We start from the raw sequence: 17,862 nt of genomic DNA on the forward strand, positions 1-17,862 counted from the left end.
AATCAGAATTTCGCTCGATTTAATTTAAAATTGAATTAAATTAAATAAATTGAAAATTAAAATTTTAGTATTTATAAAAATTGAATTGAATTGATTTTGATCAGAAACTAAATAAAATTGATTTTGATCAAAAACTGAATTGAATTAAACCGGTCTGATTTAATTCAATTTAATCGGTTTAAATTTTAATAAATTATATATTTTTTATACTTTATTTTTAATATTTTAAAATTTAATTAGAATATTAAGATTTAATTTTTCTATATTATTGAAAATAATATATTATTATCATTAATTGGTTCGGTTCGATTTTTTAGATCAAAATTAAATTAAATTAAATTAATTAAAATTTTTAAAATTAAAAATTAAATCAAATCAAAATAAATAAAAAATTAAATTATTTTTAAATTAAATTAATTCAATCAATTTATTCCATTTAAATACAATATTGCTCGCTATTAACCCTATGGATAACCATTGAATTGATTTGTTAACTTTTCTTATGTGTCTCATCACTACATTGAAAGAAAAATATCAATAAATAAATAAAGTTGGCTGAATCCAGAGTCCACAATGACCACATAATATGAACAAAAGCAAGTGGTGAACAGAGAAAAGCAAAGGCAGACATAAGCCAAGTGGGGTTTGTGTTGTTTTCCACTATAATTTCCTACTGGTAGCTAATTTTTTTTTATATGTATATAAATAAAAAATTATATTTTGTTTTTCTTGTACCATGTGTAAGAAATTTGCACCTACTCTTCTAAGATTTGTAAGAGCATATATCACTTTAGCAACTTTAATATAGCAACCCACTTATCACATAGAACTTCCACCTACATATATACTCTTTTTTAGGTTTTGACTTGTGATGCTTATCATGAAATTTTTAATCCAAAATAAGATTTATTATTATTATTATTTCCTTCTGCATTGCCTTCTTATTCTTTCAAAGTGCAACATCATCAAAAGCACTTCTGAGGTCTCACGATCAAAAGCGTATACTTTTGACAAACTTATTATATTATCATGCATAATTACGCGGTGCTCCCATTTGCTGCCACTAGTTCGCTGGTAATTTCTAGATTTGAACACAAAATATTAAAATAGAGAAAAGAAAAATTAGAAAAGTGCATATAAGTTGATGAAAATTTATAGGAAATGTTTAAGACGTTGTACAGGAATAATGAAAAAAGAAAGCAAAAAGCACAAATGAAAAATTAAAAATGAACGTCTAAGCCAAGGGTCTAACAAATATGCATAATCTGGGTACGTAAAAGAAATATAAGTATTAATGCACACAGAATCAAGAAAAATACAAAATGGAAAGTTATAAAACTTGGGTTTAGGCTCAATAATCATGTAAAAGGACATTATGTGCCTCAAACTATGCTTCCTCCAAGTTATACCATGCAGCTAATCAATTCAAATTCATAACTTCATGTAGCATATTCAAAACAATACAAATTATATATGAAACTATCACTACAAAAGTAATTAAATTTATAAACTCAAATTCAATTATAAATTATGAGGTTTTTTTAAATTTACTTTATAAACAAATTAGAAATAAGCTTTTATATATTTGGATAAATCTTATTGATGTTGCATAATAATCGGCCAAACTGAGTTATGAATTGTTACCATATAACAGAGCCATATGGCAAGTATCTAATAAGTTGATATGCGGTCCCACCTAAAGATAGGAAAATCCGGACACCTTTACACTCGATTTTTCACCAAATCTCGCCCTTCTCTGAATAGATCGAACCTTGGCGCAAAGTTATCGTTAACAGGGGCAAGCCAGCATATTCCCATTATGCCTGTGATCACCGGATTACTGACTTGTTAGCTGGCGAAATCTCTTATCAAATAGCTGGCCACATCATTGCCAAATTTTCATGAAATATTATATTAACTCTATTTTCTTATAATATAAAAGCTAACAATCACAAAGACAAAATTACACAATTACTCTCAAGTTCTATATTCGCTCTATTTTCTAATTTACTAACTTGAACATCAGAGTAGCTGCCGTAGATGCCAACCACCTCACGTTCTCTTTCTTGTAGGTTTAGCTAATCATAGCATAGCTCTCTTTTCAGCCGTATCATTTGGTTCCACTACCGAAAGTATCCATTGAATCCTTTCTATTCATTTGGATTAAAACTGGTCTCTTATTCATTTGCTCTGAAAAAGAAATCTCTCTTCTCTATCTCGAAATGGCTGGGATCATACTTGTCATAACAGGAGGACCTAATGATGGCAAAGGGAAAAATAAACACGTAGCAGAATACATTCTATCAGTTGAACAGGAGCCATGGGCTAAACAGGAAGTAAGGTTCAGACCTACAAACAAAGCGATAGGATTCTTTCAAAATGACCCGCTAGTCATCAAGATCCTTCTAAGTATGTATGAAGTAAGGCGAAAATTGGTAAATACAGGTAGTTTTATTAATCTTCTCATCTTAAATGTTTTTAACAAGTTAGGCTTAGATAAAAGTAATATTGTCAAAGTTTTCTATCCATTAGTAGGATTAAGAGATAAGAATATGGCAGTACTGGGCAACATTAACCTCCCCCTAGTGCTGGGTAATGAGAAGCATAAATGGGATTTGTATGTGGAGTTTATGGTGGTAGATATCCTATTTGCGTATAATGTGATACTCGGGCACTCAGTTCTAAACTATCACGGTATAGTTATTAACGTGGATGCTATGTATCTTAAGTTACCAGCTTCAGGGAGGTTAGTTGTAGTCTGAGGCAACTCGAAGTTGGTCAAAGAATGTTACAGACATGTAATACCCAGCTAGATTCTGACATCGGAATTCCTGTCGTCCGGTGGAATCCAGGATGTCGGAATTATCTAGAAGGGTAAGATTTATGTTTTTCTAAAGTAATGTAGTATGTTTTACTATTTTAAAGTTAAAAAGAACCGAGTTTGTGAGAGAAAAGAACCAAGGAAGAAAAGCCAGGTTCGGCCGCCAAAGGTGACATTCGGCCGCCGAACATGCATGGCTTTCGGTTTCACGTGTAGCCGCCGAAGGTGGTCTGGCCAGCCACCTATAAAAGGCCCTCAATCGGTTGAAAGGATAAGGATCGCCTGTTTCTTTCACTTTCTGAGGTGAGACCCTGTCCTTCTTGAGTATTCTTCATATTTTCATCAAATCTTGCACAGGTTTGATTGATTTTTATGTTATTTTGAAGGTTTTGAGCTAAAAACATTAAGTTTTGAAGTTTGGAGAGTTTGAAGGAGAGTTGCTCCATATCTCCACGTTAGGATCGTTCATCTTCTTGATTTCAAGAGGTAAGTGAAGATCCTGAACTTATTTTTATGATTTATGAATGTTTTATGAGGTTTTGGGGGAGAGTTGCATGAATAGGGTAAAGAGTGAGTTTTTGATGTTTTTGTGAGATAAGCTTGTACATGTGTTATGTGTTTTGTTTTGTTGGGGTTTTAAGGTTGTTTTTGACCCCTTTGAGCATATGCTTAGGTGTATGCATGTTGAGGAATTGAGGTGTTTGAGTTTGGGAGAGTTTGGTGCATATTGGCGTGAGGCAGAGCAAGGTTCTGCCTTGCTGATGAACCCAGCTTCGGCCGCCGAAGAATGGTTCGACCGTCGAATGTGTTGAGGAGGTGGCTTCGGTTGCCTAAGCTTGCCCCCGAGCCTTTGGACTTTCGGCTCTGGAGGGGAGTTTCGGCAGCCGAAGGTTAGAGACTTTCGTCTCTGGAGTGCCTTTCAGCCCCCGAAACTTGCCCCCGAAAGGGTTCGGCTGCCGAAAGTAGAGATTCGGCCGCCGAAGGTGCATAAGTTTCGGCTCTGGAGAGGACTTTCGGCCGCCGAACCTGCCGCCGAAAGTGCTCTGTCCAACCTTCCTTTGCATGCTTTGCATGATTGTTTTAGGAAGTTTAAGGGGATTCTTGGGGAGTTTTATAGAGTTGTTCTTGAGCTAGTTTGGTCCCTCATTTGAGTCCATCTGTGTTGGCACAGACCAGAGGAACCAAAGGGAGCAGCAGTGAGTACTGCTTCAGAGTTTGCAGAGTCAGTCCAGATAGCCAGAGGTGAGTGGAACTAAACTAAATTCTTGTAATTAAGAGATGGAATGTTTTTTAGCATATTTCATGCACCATGATTATGTAGTAGGTTGATTGCATTAGAATTCACGAATATGTTGCATTGCATAGTTATTTGTTGATGTGGGTGAATGCTGAATGATCCAATAGTCACTGAGATAAGTCCAGGAGCCTTTGACTACGCCCTGGCAGGTATAGAAGTCCAGGAGCCTTTGACTACGCCCTGGCAGGTATAGAAGTCCAGGAGCCTTTGACTACGCCCTGGCAGGTATATAAAGTCCAGGAGCCTTTGACTACGCCCTGGCACAATGGTAAGTACAGGTGTTATATACACATATATATATATGAGATAGGAGAACCAGGTGCCTTTGACTACGCCCTGGTATGAGATATTGGGACTATTTGGTGACAGGTTTACCCTTGATGTGATTTGTCTGTGATATGATGCATTCCATAAGATCATGTTTTAATGACCTATTTTACTGTTCTACCCACTGGGCTATAGAGGTCATCCCACTCCCTTAACCCCAGTCTTGCAGGTTCAGTATACAGGTTGTACAGGGAAAGATCAGCAGAGTACAGAAAGAGTAAAGAGCTTTGTAATAGTATAGTGTGGACATGTAATAATGTAAAGAGATGTAACTGGTGTATAGAGTCAGAGTTGTGCTTGATTCAGTTGTACTGTAAATCTTTTGTGTACATGGTCTGTTTGTATAACAGTTTTATGAGCATGTGAAAAACCAGGCTTAACAGGTATGAGTTAACCCATCTAGAGCAAGCTCTAGTCAGGGGGTTCTATAGTACAGAGCGAGTGCATGCACGGGTTGAGCCTTGATTCAGAGATAGTTTTTATTTTCATAGAAAATATCTAATCATGTATGAGATTTACAGGTACCCAGAGAGTATAGCAAGCTTGCTACGAGTTCTAGTGGCCTTAAGCCGACCTGAATCCTAGCGCCGGTGACGGTCCATTTTGGGGTCGTTACAGATTGGTATCAGAGCATTAGGTTCATATGATCGGACCTATAGAGAGTGTCGGGCTCATAGAAGTTAGAGGTGGTCAAGCACAATAGAAAATCATGTCCACTAGGATAGGATGTTGAGTCCTGTCTATTTGATGCTGTGAAATGCCAAGAGGTATGCATGTGCATTATTGATATGTGATGTTTATATGCTGATATGCTATGTTCTGTGTTGTTTTCCAGAGTTAAGATGAGAGGAACTCGTCGATCTGCACGATTGACTGGAGTCCCACCAGATAGTGAGAGAATAGATGCTTGTCCTCCTGCATTGCCAAGGGAAAGGTCTCAAAGATCAAGCAGGGAAGGTACGTCAATGGACCCTAGAAGGTCTTTAGACGAGAGCAGAAGAGGTACAGCTAGAGGAGGAAGGTCAGAAGAAGTGAGGGAGGCTATGGAGGTTGATCAGTCAGTAGATGAAAGCATGGGTATGGGTAGGTCTGAAGAAGGTATGGGAGAGTCTCAGGGAGGCGCTCAGGCCTCGGGGTTTGGTTATCCAGCCTTTCCTCAGGGCCCAGGGTATCCGATGGGAGGTACGTCGGAGTACTCTAGTTTTGTTCCACATCCTACTTATATGCCATATATGCCTTATCCGCATTATTACCCACCATATCCCATGTATCCACCCTCACCTATCCATCCAAGTGCAGCACACTCAGAGCCAAATGAACCAGTACCTCCACCACCACCACCTGAACCAGTAGTCCCTGTTGTCCAAGCACCTCACCCTAGTTCATCTGAGGGAAGTAAGGTGAAAATGACAGAGTATCTGAAACTGGATGCTCCTAAATTCAATACAGGAGATGATCCATTTGAGTACCTTAGAACTGTAAAGATGATAACTGATGAGTTGGGAGCTGATGATAGTAGAGCCATTGAGATGGCGGGATTCACACTCAAGTGTAAGAAAGCTCGAGATTGGTTCAAAAATTATGTGGAGCCCAGAATGGATAGCATGGCATGGGGAGAGTTTGCCAATGAGTTTGTAGGGTGGGCTTTTCCTGACAGTTCCAGGGAGATGAAAATAATAGAATTTGAACAGTTGAGACAGACGGACGAGATGAGTGTTGATGAATTTACAGATAAATTTCGGATTTGCATCAGTACGTGGGTCAAGCCTATGATACTGATCAGAAGAAGGCAAGGAGATATACTATGTGACTGCATCCCAGGTATTCTTCCTTGATTCTTCCAGCAGAGAAGGAGAGTTTCCACTCTATAGTGGATGCCGCCAGGAAAATGGAGGCAAGTGCCAATAGTCAGAGTATATTAAAACAGACAAAGGCACAGGCTTCGGGTTCTAAGGCCCCTAGTGCAGCAACTTCAGGCAGCAAGAGATGGGAAAGGGCAAAAGGAATAAAGAGCAAGTTTTGGAGCAAGGAAAAGTCTAGTCTGGGAATGGGTAGTGGCTCAAGCTCTGGCGCAAGCAGTGCAGTATGTAGGAGATGTGGGAGACCACACAGGGGAGCTTGTCAGCTGGGATCTTCAGCTTGTTTCAAATGTGGACAGGAAGGGCATTTTGCTCGGGAGTGTCCTCAGGTGACCTTTATGGCACCATCCCAGCAGATGAGTTCAGGCAGTGTAGTACAGCCAGCAGCTCCAGCCAGACCTCAGAGTAGTGGCAGAGGTAGAGGGAGAGGGTCAGCCTCTACTTCAGCAGCAGGTTCCCGAGGTGGAAATCCGGTAGCTCCAGCACGGATTTTCACTATGACTCAAGAGGAGGCTAACACGTCGAACACAGTGGTGTCAGGTAATCTCATCATAGGGTGTTCTGATGTGTATGCTTTGATGGACCCCGGTGCTTCTCATTCCTTTATTGCTTCGAGAGCCGTAGAGAGATTGGGTTTGATCATGTCCGAGTTAGAGTGTCCTCTCTGGGTCAGTGGACCCAAATGCGACCCATCAGTGGCAGTGTCAGTCTGTCATTTCAGTCCAGTGTTCATAGAGGGTAGATACCTTCCAGCTGACCTTGTGGTTCTAGATTTGACAGACTTTGATGTCATTCTAAGGATGGATTGATTATCTGCATGTGGTGCTACCTTGGACTGTAGAGAGAAGGTAGTTAGTCTTCGAGACCAGGATGGGTCAGAGTGTGTCTTCAGAGGAGACAGGAGAGGTACACCCAGAGGTTTAATTTCAGCCCTTCAGGCTCGTCGTTTGCTTAGGAGGGGTTGTCAGGGGTTTCTAGCTCATGTGAGGGAGCTAGATAGTCAGGTTAGGGAACCAGCCGTGATACCAGTAGTCCGAGAATTTCCAGATGTTTTTCCAGACGAACTTCTAGGACTACCACCTGATAGGGAGATAGAGTTTGAAATAGAATTGACGCTTGGTACCAGACTTATCTCTATTCCTCCCTACAGGATGGCGCCAGCAGAGTTAAAAGAGTTGAAAGAACAGTTGCAGGAATTGGTAGATAAGGGTTTCATCCGCCCTAGTACCACACCTTGGGGTGCTCCAGTGCTCTTTGTTAAAAAGAAAGATGGATCCCTCAGACTTTGTATCGACTACAGACAGTTGAACAAGGTCACTACCAAGAAAAGGTATCCTCTACCTAGGATTGATGATCTATTTGACCAGCTAGCTGGAGCAGGTTGTTTCTCTAAAATAGATATGAGATCCGGGTATCATCAATTGAGAGTCAGAGAGGCAGATGTGCCAAAAACCGCTTTCAGGACCAGATATAGGCATTATGAGTTCTTAGTAATGCCGTTCGGGTTGACTAACGCCCCTGCAGCATTCATGGATCTCATGAACAGAGTTTTCAGTGAGTTTCTGGATCACTTTGTTATTGTTTTCATCGATGATATCTTAGTGTATTCCAGAGATGCAGAGGAGCATGCCCAGCATCTGAGGACAGTTCTGCAGACACTGAGAGAGCATGGTTTGTATGCCAAGTTCTCTAAGTGTGAGTTTTGGTTACGGAGCATTTCCTTTTTGGGACATGTAGTATCAGTTGAAGGGATTGAGGTAGATCCCAAGAAGATAGAGGCTGTAGCTAACTGGCCCAGACCCACTACAGTGACAGAGATTAAAAGCTTTATGGGACTGGCAGGTTACTACAAGAGGTTCGTTCAGGACTTCTCGAAGATAGCTGCTCCTATGACCAAACTAACTCAGAAGAACCAGAAGTTTGTCTGGTCAGACCAGTGCGAAAAGAGCTTCGAAGAGCTTAAGAGAAGATTGACATCAGCACCAGTGTTAGCTCTGCCTGTTAGTAACGAGGACTTCACAGTGTTCTGTGATGCGTCTCAAGTGGGATTGGGTTGTGTTTTGATGCAGAATGAGAGAGTGATTGCTTATGCTTCTAGACAGTTGAAGAAGCACGAGTTGAATTATCCCACCCATGATCTAGAGATGGCAGCAGTTATCTTTGCACTCAAGATGTGGAGGCATTACCTCTACGGGGTTAAATGCGAGATCTTCACTGATCACAAGAGTTTACAGTACATCCTGAGTCAGAGAGAGCTGAATTTGAGGCAAAGAAGATGGGTAGAATTGCTCAATGATTATGATTGTACGATCCAGTATCATCCGGGTAAGGCAAATGTTGTGGTAGACGCCCTAAGCCGGAAATCACTTGGCAGCTTATCCCATATTGGAGCAGAGCGAAGATCAGTAATGATGGAGTTGTACAAGCTCATCGAGGACGGGTTACAGCTAGAGTTGTCTGGTACAGGTGCATTGATAGCACAGATGAGAGTGATAACAGTGTTTCTGGAGCAGGCGGCTCAGAAACAGCATGAGGACCCGGAATTAGTGAAAATTGCCAGCACTGTTCAGTCAGGCAACAGTGTAGAGTTCAGATTTGACAGTAAAGGGATCCTCTGCTATGGGAGTCGACTTTGTGTACCAGATAGTAGCAGTCTGAAGGAAGACATTATGAGGGAAGCTCATAATGCGAGATATAGTGTTCACCCAGGAGCCACCAAGATGTATCAGGACCTGAAGAGGGTATATTGGTGGCCAGCCATGAAGAAAGAAGTGGCACAGTTCGTGTCAACTTGTGAGGTTTGCCAGAGGGTGAAACTAGAACATCAGAAGCCGGCTGGAATGCTTAACCCACTGCCGATTCCCGAATGGAAATGGGAGAACATAGCTATGAATTTTGTAGTGGGCTTACCGGCAACATCCAACAGGATAGACTCTATATGCGTGATTGTGGACAGACTCACGAAATCTGCTCATTTCATTCCAGTTAGGAGTAACTATTCTGTGGATAAGTTAGCACAAGTATATCTGGATGAAATAGTAAGCTTACATGGAGTCCCAGTGTCTATAGTTTCAGACAGAGGGCCTTAGTTCACCTCCAGATTTTGGCAGAGTCTGCAGAGTGCAATGGGCACGAGGTTGGATTTTAGCACTGCTTTCCATCCACAGACTGATGGACAGTCAGAGAGGACCATCCAAGACCATAGAAGATATGCTCAGAATGTGTGTGTTAGACTTTGGCAGTTCTTGGAGGCAGCATCTACCTCTGGTGGAGTTTGCCTACAATAACAGCCATCATGCTAGCATCGGGATGACTCCTTATGAAGCGTTATATGGGAGGAAGTGCAGATCACCAGTGTGCTGGGAAGAAGTGGGAGAACAGGCTCTTGCAGGACCAAAGTTGGTAGAGATTACCAGTAGAGTGGTGCCCCTGATCAGAGAGAGGATCAGAACAGCTCAGAGTCGACATAAAAGTTATGCAGACGTTCGCAGAAAATAGATAGAGTTTCAGGAAGGTGAGATGGTATTGCTGAAGGTGTCTCCAATGAAAGGAGTGGTTCGTTTTGGAAAAAAGGTAAGCTAGCTCCACGGTACATTGGACCCTTTGAGATCTTGCAAAGGATCGGGAACGTGTCGTATAAGCTGGATTTACCTGTTTCTATGGAGAGAATTCACCCGGTAATTCATATTTCTATGCTACGGCAATTTGTGTCAGATCCGAATCAGGTTCTTAGTGAGCCTGATGTGGAGATTCTTAGAGATCTCACTTATATAGAGCAGCCAGTACGGATTCTAGACACGCAAATCAGACAGCTAAGGAACAAGGAGATTCCGATGGTGAAAGTCCTGTGGAACCACCATAATTTAGAAGAGTGCACCTGGGAGACACGGGAGTCTATGCTCCACCTGTATCCATATTTGTTTTACGGTTAGTTTTCCTCCTTTTTATGTGTTTATTTGTTTGTTTTAGGAACATTCGAGGACGAATGTTCTTAAGGGGGGGAGAATGTAATACCCGGCTAGAGTCTGACATTAGAATTCCTGTCGTCCGGTGGAATCCAGGATGTCGGAATTATCTAGAAGGGTAAGATTTATATTTTTCTAAAGTAATGTAGTATGTTTTACTGTTTTAAAGTTAAAAAGAATCGAGTTTGTGAGAGAAAAGAACCAAGGCAGAAAAGCCAGGTTCGACCGCCGAAGGTGACATTCGGCCGCCGAACATGCATGGCTTTCGGTTTCACATGTGGCCGCCGAAGGTGGTCTGGCCAGCCACCTATAAAAGGCCTTCAGTCGGTTGAAAGGATAAGGATCGCCTGTTTCTTTCACTTTCTGAGGTGAGACCTTGTCCTTCTTGAGTATTCTTCATGTTTTCATCAAATCTTGCACATGTTTGATTGATTTTTATGTTATTTTGAAAGTTTTGAGCTAAAAACATTAAGTTTTGAAGTTTGGAGAGTTTGAAGGAGAGTTGCTCCATATCTCCACGTTAGGATCGTTCATCTTCTTGATTTCAAGAGGTAAGTGAAGATTCTGAACTTATTTTTATGATTTATGAAGGTTTTATGAGGTTTTGGGGGAGAGTTGCATGAATAGGGTAAAGAGTGAGTTTTTGATGTTTTGTTGAGATAAGCTTGTACATGTGTTATATGTTTTGTTTTGTTGGGGTTTTAAGGTCGTTTTTGACCCCTTTGAGCATATGCTTAGGTGTATGCATGTTGAGGAATTGAGGTGTTTGAGTTTGGGAGAGTTTGGTGCATTTTGGCGTGAGGCAGAGCAAGGTTTTGCCTTGCTAATGAACCCGGCTTCGGCCGCCGAAGAATGGTTCGGCCGCCGAATGTGCTGAGGAGGTGGCTTCGGTTGCCTAAGCTTGCCCCCGAGTCTTTGGACTTTCGGCTCTAGAGGGGAGTTTCGGCCGCCGAAGGTGCCGCCGAAGGTTAGAGACTTTCGTCTATGGAGTGCCTTTTAGCCCCCAAAACTTGCCCCCGAAAGGGTTCGGCTGTCGAAAGTAGAGATTCGGCCGCCGAAGGTGCATGAGTTTCGGCTCTGGAGATGACTTTCGGCCGTCGGACCTGCCGCTGAAAGTGCCCTGTCCAGCCTTCCTTTGCATGCTTTGCATGATTGTTTTAGGAAGTTTAAGGGGATTCTTAGGGAGTTTTATAGAGTTGTTCTTGACCTAGTTTGGTCCCTCATTTGAGTCCATCTGTGTAGGCACAGACCAGAGGAACAAAAGGGAGCAGTAGTGAGTACTGCTTCAGAGTTTGCAGAGTCAGTCCAGATAGCCAGAGGTGTAACGACCCGGAAACCGGACCGCTACCGGCGCTAGGATTCAGGTCGGCTTAAGGCCGCCGGAACCCGTAGCAAGCCAAACATACATCCTGTGAACCTGTTCAATCCCATACATGAACCAAAACATACATAAAAATTAAAACTTTTCTTTCATTTAAACATTTCTTTACCCAGCCTAGCCTGTGCAAGCATAACCATAACATAAACCCCTCATTGGAGTTCTCAACAAATACTCCAATGGGGTACATAACATATATCAGGCTTGGGTTACATAAACATCATAAAACATTTATCTCATGTATTCAAGGGATTACAACAGACTCTAGTCAAGCACACTATATAACTTACATTACATTACATAACATACTTTTACATTATGAATAAACCATGTCCACTTCTATGCTATTACAGAGACTTCTCTTACTCTTGCTGACTTCTCTATCTACACAGTACCTGCAAGACTGGGGTTAGGGGAGAGGGGTGAGCTAAAAAGCCCAGTGAGTAAAAAGTAAAAACATGATATTAATTCCTCCCTTTTTAGGTATTTTATTCTTAATTTTATTATTATTATCATTTGATTTAGTTCCACACTTTTTAGGTATATTATTATTCATTTTATTATTAACATTGAATAACTTAACTTTTACTTCACATGCTTTCATGAAATGCAACACATCACATTTAATCACATAAAGGATGGTATTGTCACCATTAGTCCTCACATCTCCAAGTGCCAGGGGCGTAGAATGGGCCTCGCTGGTCTTTCTCTTACATAACATACATATCATAACATTCCAAAGTGCCAGGGGCGTAGAATGGGCCTCGCTGGTCTTTCTCTTACATAGTGCCAGGGGCGTAGAATGGGCCTCACTGGTCTTCCATAACATATCATCATAACATAACATTAGAGGACTATGGATCACCCAATAACCATCCACATCAACATCAAATTATGCAATGCAACATATTCGTGAATTTCTAATGCAAACATCCTGAACATCACATGGCATTAATGATGCATGAGTATGCTATCAGATTCATTCATTTGTTCATTCATTCATTACTTAAAAACTTAGGGAATAATCCCACTCACCTGGTGACCGAAGCTTTAACGACGGACTCTGAAAGACTATCTCACAACCGGGGGTCTCGGGTCCTCGGGTCCGAACCTACACAGGTGGACTCAAATGAGGCACCAAACAACAAGAACATAACTCTAAACATACCCCCAAAAACTTCCTAAAAACACCTCAAAACATCCCTAGAAAACATGCAAGAAAAGGCTGGGAAGGGCACTTTCGGCGGCACCTTCGGCGGCCGGAAGTCCCTCCAGAGCCGAAAGTCAGGCAGGTTCGGCGGCACCTTCGGCGGCCGAAACTCCCAGACAGAGACGAAACTCATGCATGTTCGGCGGCACCTTCGGCGGCCGAAAGTCTCGGACAGAGCCGAAACTCAAACTTTCGGGGGCAGGCTTCGGCAGCCTAAAGCTGCCTCCCACGCTGGTTCGGCGGCCGAAAGTACCTTCGGCTGCCGAACCTGGTTTCTGCCAAAGGGCAGAAACTTGGTTCCTCTTGCCCAAAACAACCCCCTACACAACCAATCATGCATAAACCTATTCTACAACAATCATACTCAAGCATACAAACTCCTAGGGGCCTCCAACAAGCTTAAACCCCAACTACAACACACAAGCAAGCCACATTGCACATAAACACACATTAAACCATGGATTTTTCATAAAAACTCATCAAGCCTACTCATGCATTTCTACCCCAAAAACTTGCATAAAACTTACTTAAAACACATATAGAACTAGAGATCGGCTCTTACCTCTTGAAGATCGAGAGAGAAACGATCCTAGCTCGAAGATGGGGAGATTCGAGTTCTTGAACCTCAAAGCTCCAAAACTTGCTTAAACTTTAAAACTCTTCAAAAACAAGATGTAACTTGTTAAGATCTAAAGGATTTGAGGGAAAACACTTAAAATGATCATAGGAGGGCTAAAGCTTACCGTCGGCCGAAATGGGAGAGAAAACCTCGCCTGTTTCGGTCACGGGGTCTCTTATAGGGCAGGTTCTGTCACCTTTCGGCGGCCTAACGTGCCCCCACATCTCATGCATGTTCGGCGGCCGAACATGAGGTTCGGCGGCCGAACCTTGAGTCTTTCAAACAAGGCTTTCGGAGGCCTAAAGCGCTCCCAAAACCCCACCATGTTCGGCGGCCGAACCTCACTTTCGGCGGCCGAACCTGGCAAAGCCTCCTTTGGTCTTTTTCATTCAAAAACTCAATTTCCTTTTTGTTTAAAACATAAAATACATTAAAAACATTTCATAAAACATGGTTTTACCCTTCTAGAGGTTTCCGACATCCGAGATTCCACCGGACGGTAGGAATTCCGATACCGGAGTCTAGCCGGGTATTACATTCTTCCCCCCTTAAGAACATTCGTCCCCGAATGTTCACCAAACAACACATAACATGGCAAACATATAACATACATACTAAGCACATCAACACATAGGGATCTAACCTTAAAAGAGCTGAGGGTACTGCTGGAGCATAGACTCCCGTGTCTCCCAAGTGCACTCTTCCAAGTTGTGGTGGTTCCACAGGACTTTCACCATCGGGATTTCCTTGTTTCTTAACTTTCTGATCTGCGTGTCTATGATCCGTACTGGCTGTTCAACATAGGTGAGATCCTCTTGGACCTCCACATCAGGCTCACTAAGAACCTTGCTCGGATCTGACACAAACTTCCTCAACATCGAAGCATGGAAGACCGGATGGATTCTTGCCATTGAAGCAGGTAAATCTAGCTTGTACGACACATTCCCAATCTTTTGCAAGATTTCAAAGGGTCCGATGTATCGTGGGGCTAGTTTACCTTTCTTCCCGAAGCGAACCACTCCTTCATTGGAGACACCTTGAGCAATACCAGATCCCCCTCCTGAAACTCTAACTGCCTTCTGCGGTAGTCTGTATAACTCTTCTGCCTGCTTGCAGCAGTCTTGATTCTTTCTCTGATTATGGGTACCACCCTGCTGGTAATCTCTACTAGCTCAGGCCCTGCCAAGGCCTTCTCTCCAACTTCCTCCCAGCAAACAGGTGATCTGCACTTCCTTCCGTACAAAGCTTCATATGGAGCCATCCCGATGCTAGCATGATGGCTGTTATTGTAGGCAAACTCCACCAAAGGTAGATGCTGCCTCCAAGAACCGCCAAAGTCCAGCACACACATTCTGAGCATATCCTCGATAGTCTGGATGGTCCTTTCTGACTGTCCATCAGTCTGGGGGTGGAAGGCAGTACTGAAATCCAACCTAGTACCCATGGCATTCTGCAGACTCCGCCAAAACCTGGAGGTGAACTGGGGCCCTCTATCTGACACTATCGAAACGGGAACCCCATGCAGCCTGACGATCTCGTCCACATACACCTGCGCCAACTTGTCCACAGAATAGCCACTCCTGACAGGAATGAAGTGAGCAGATTTGGTGAGTCTGTCCACAATCACCCATATGGAGTCCACTCTGTTGGACGCCGCTGGTAACCCTACTACGAAGTCCATAGCTATATTTTCCCATTTCCATTTTGGAATAGGTAGCGGGTTAAGCATTCCAGCTGGCTTCTGATGTTCCAGCTTCACCCTCTGACACACTTCGCAGGCTGACACGAACTGTGCCACTTCTTTCTTCATTGCTGGCCACCAATAAACCTTTTTCAAATCTTGATACATCTTGGTGGCTCCGGGGTGAATGCTGTATCTTGCATTATGAGCCTCTCTCATAATGTCTCCTTTTAGCCCTATGTCGTCTGGTACACATAATCGACTCCCATAGCGGAGGATCCCTTTACTGTCGAATCTGAACTCACTATCATTGCCTGACTGAACAGTCCTGGCAATCTTCACTAACTCGGGGTCCTCATGCTGTTTCTGAGCAACTTGCTCAAGGAACACGGGTGTCACTTTCATCTGAGCCAACAAGGCACCTGTACCCGACAACTCTAACTGTAGCCCTTCTTCGATGAGCTTGTAGAACTCCTTTACTACTGGTCTTCGTTCTGCCGTGATGTGGGATAGACTGCCGAGTGATTTCCGGCTTAAGGCATCAGCTACTACATTAGCCTTACCCGGATGATACTGGATTTTGCAATCGTAGTCACTGAGCAGTTCTACCCATCTTCTCTGTCTCAAGTTCAAATCTCTTTGACTCAGGATGTGCTGCAGGCTCTTATGATCTGTAAAGATCTCACATTTTACCCCATAGAGGTAGTGCCTCCACATCTTGAGTGCAAAGATTACTGCTGCCATCTCAAGGTCATGTGTGGGGTAATTCAACTCATGCTTCTTCAGCTGCCTAGAAGCATAAGCAATCACCCTCTCATTCTGCATCAGTACACAACCCAGTCCCACACGGGATGCATCACAAAAGACTGTAAAGTCCTCATCACTAGATGGCAGAGCTAAAACTGGTGCTGAAGTCAACCTCTTCTTAAGCTCTTCAAAACTCTCTTCGCACTGGTCGGTCCACAGAAATTTCTGATTCTTCCTGGTTAACCTGGTCAGAGGAGCTGCTATCTTTGAGAAGTCCTGAACGAACCTCCTGTAGTAACCAGCCAAACCCAAGAAACTTCTAATCTCTGTCACTGAAGTGGGTCTAGGCCAGTTAGCCACAGTTTCCGTCTTCTTGGGGTCCACCTCAATACCATTCTCTGACACTACATGCCCCAAGAACGAAATGCTCTTCAGCCAGAACTCACATTTAGAGAACTTGGCATACAAGCCATGTTCCCTCAAAGTCTGCAAGACCAACCGCAGATGATGGGCATGCTCTTCTGCATTCCTGGAATACACTAAGATATCATCTATGAAGACAATAACGAAGTGATCCAGGTATTGGCTAAATACTCTGTTCATGAGATCCATGAATGCTGCAGGGGCGTTTGTTAACCCGAACGGCATTACTAGGAACTCATAGTGCCCATATCTGGTCCTGAAAGCTGTCTTCGGCACGTCTTCATCTCTTATCCTCAGCTGATGATACCCAGATCTCAGATCTATTTTGGAGAAACAACCTGCTCCTGCTAGCTGGTCGAATAGATCATCGATCCTAGGCAACGGGTACTTGTTCTTGGTAGTGACCTTGTTCAACTGTCTGTAGTCGATACAAAGTCTAAGGGATCCATCCTTCTTTTTCACGAACAACACTGGAGCACCCCAGGGTGAGGTACTCGGTCGGATGAAGCCCTTGTCTACCAACTCTTGCAACTGTTCCTTAAGCTCCTTCAGCTCGGCTGGCGCCATCCTGTAGGGAGGGATAGAGATCGGTCTGGTTCCTGGCATCAATTCTATCTCGAACTCTATCTCCCTAGGAGGCGGTAAACCTGGCAGTTCGTCTGGGAAGACATCTAAGAACTCTCTAACCACAAGCACTGAGGCGGGCTCTCTGACATCTCTGTCTAGCTCTCTCACATGAGCAAGATAACCCTGACAACCCCTCCTGAGCAGCCTACGGGCCTGTAGGGCTGATATCAAACCTCTAGGTGTACTCCCCCTGTCTCCTCTAAAGACAACCTCTGACCCATCCTGACATCTGAACTTAACTACCTTGTCTCTGCAATCCAAGGTAGCACCATGGGTAGATAGCCAATCCATCCCTAGAATGACGTCAAAATCTGTCAAGTCTAGAACCACAAGGTCGGCGGATAGGCATCTTCCCTCTACGAAAACTGGACTGTACTGGCAGACTGACGCCGCCACTGACGGGTCACACTTGGGTCCACTAACCCATAGGGGACACTCTAACCCAGAGACCATCAAACCCAACCTCTCGACCGCTCTCGGAGAAACAAAAGAATGGGATGCACCCGGGTCCATTAAGGCATAAGCATCTGAACAACCAATGATGATATTACCTGACACCACGGTGTTGGATGCGTTTGCCTCCTGCTGTGTCATAGTGAAGATCCGTGCTGGAGCTGACGGACCTTCCCCTCTGTAAGCTGATGAAGAAGAGGCTGACCCTCTCCCTCGGCCTCTGCCACTGGCCTGTGTCGCGGCTGAAGCTGCTGGCTGTGCCACACTACCCGAAGTAGTCTGCTGAGGCCGTGCCATAGGAACTGCTCTAGGACACTCCATGGACATGTGTCCCTCCTGCCCACACCTGTAGCAGGCTGTTGTCCCAAAACGGCATACCCCTCTGTGTAGCTTACCACACCGTGCACACACTGCATTATCAGCACCAGAGCTTGAGCCACTTCCTAGTCCCAGAC

The sequence above is a fragment of the Manihot esculenta genome, chromosome 4, assembly GCF_001659605.2.
Source record: "Manihot esculenta cultivar AM560-2 chromosome 4, M.esculenta_v8, whole genome shotgun sequence".
NCBI classification, from domain to species: Eukaryota; Viridiplantae; Streptophyta; class Magnoliopsida; order Malpighiales; family Euphorbiaceae; genus Manihot; species Manihot esculenta.